We start from the raw sequence: 1,834 nt of genomic DNA, 5'->3' as shown, positions 1-1,834 counted from the left end.
CCACCACCACCACCACCACCACCACCACCACCACCACCATCACCAAGAACAGCAGTAGCAGTAACAGTAACAGCAGCAGCAGCACCACCATCACCACCACCACCATCACCACCACCACCAAGAACAGCAGCAGCAGCAGCGCGAATCTCTGCATCCCCGGCCGCCGTCGTCGTCAACAAGGACCGTCGCTAGACGAATCGCGCTAATTGATTAAGTCCACTCACTGAACGTGACGCTTCGCATTGATAGGCCCTTAAGATAACCCCGTCTCATGCCTAATAGCTGAAGAGGTTGAGGCGGAGTGCGCGCTTCTTCGCGAACGTCTCCCGGGAAAACGCTCGCTCGGTCGGCTCGACAGTCGCCGGCGCAAGATGAATGGCAATACCGTCTCGGCGCGTGCATCCATCACGGACGACAGAACAGCCGATAACTCAAGTTGCAGCGACGTCGTCTGGCAGTGGTTCGTCGGCGGAGAAGCAGAGACTCGCGCTGTTTTTCCGCGCGCGGGGGATCTTGCGTACGCATGCAGTGTTGCATCTTGCGTACGCATGCAGCGTTAGATCTTGCGTACGCATGCAACGTTGCACATTGCGTACGCACGCGCGCGGGATTTTGCGTACGCACGCGCCCAGGATTTTGCGTACGCATGTTGTAGCGTTGCAGCGCTAACACAGCGGCGCTCGCATCCCGCGGTTCAAAGACACGTATAGAGCGCCGTGTCGTCGGCGCTGCGTAACACGGCGTCGCACGCGAACCCGGGCAGCTGCTGAAAAGCCGCGTCGGCACCTGCATCAGCGCGCGAAATAAATTAATCACGCGTCATATAAGTACTAATGGCCATCACCACCACGCCGTGATGTGGTGGGCGGGAACGAACGAGGACTTTGACAGCACTACAGTAGCTAGCTAGCTGCCATGCTCTCCTGAGTGCCTGGCTAAGGATGAGTTGATGCGCTTTCAACATTTCGCCACTAAAAGCTTTGTTCTAGTGGGACGTAAAACGTGAAGGGCGAACGAGACTGGCGCTGCATAGAGAGAGAGAGAGAGAGCCAGAAAGAGAGAGAGAGAGCGGAGAGAGAGAAAGAGAGCGAGAGGGAGGAGAGAGAAAGAGAGAAAGAGAGCGCGAGAAGGAGGAGAGAGATCGCGAGATATAATATATAGAGAGAGCGAGAGAGAGCACGTGAGAGAACAAGAGTGAGAAAGAACTCTCATTCCCGATACTGTGAGTCCAATCAACAGCTCGTCGGCATAAAAATAATTTTAATTAACGAGATTACACGTTCATGCCGCAGCATGAGAACTTTCTCACTTTTAGTGGAAATTTGAACGCGAGACCAACCGAACAGGCTACAACAGTTAACTAAAGCGCATAATACTATTATTAGCGTATATAATTACATATAATATATATTATATATATATATATAATTACTATACTGTATAGTACCCACGCGCACCCGCTTGCATGCGCCTATACTGGGTCGCCTGTGCGACCAGCGCGCGTGTTACAGGCGCTCTCACCGCCCCGACCCTGCCCGATGATGAGGCGATCGCACACAAGCGGGTTCTTGCCACACAGGCCGCGCTAGCTGCGACTCTTTTATGAGGATTATACACACCGCCGCGGTATTTGACCAGCGTAATACCGCCTCGATAAAATTACTCATGTTATTCATCCCTCGATCGTCAATCGAAGACGGCACACGACAACGGTCATCTCTTGTACACACGCGCGCGCGCACACACACACACACACACACACACACACACACACACACACACATACACATTCTCACTTGTGATACACACAGCAGAGAGATATATGTGTGCACAT

At 52.9% G+C, this 1,834-nt stretch overlaps 1 protein-coding gene across 1 annotated transcript in view; it reads left to right on the top strand.

Annotated features, from left to right (window-relative positions):
• The window catches only part of LOC106806914 (gamma-aminobutyric acid receptor subunit beta-like), a 68,550-nt gene that overhangs the window by 47,677 nt on the left and 19,039 nt on the right, over positions 1-1,834 (top strand). The gene's annotated exons all lie outside the window — the stretch shown is intronic.

This window comes from Priapulus caudatus, unplaced genomic scaffold, assembly GCF_000485595.1.
Source record: "Priapulus caudatus unplaced genomic scaffold, Priapulus_caudatus-5.0.1 Scaffold10, whole genome shotgun sequence".
Classification (NCBI taxonomy): domain Eukaryota; kingdom Metazoa; phylum Priapulida; class Priapulimorpha; order Priapulimorphida; family Priapulidae; genus Priapulus; species Priapulus caudatus.
The sequence above is the reverse complement of the archived record's forward strand: the minus strand, read 5'-3'. Positions and strand labels throughout refer to the sequence as shown.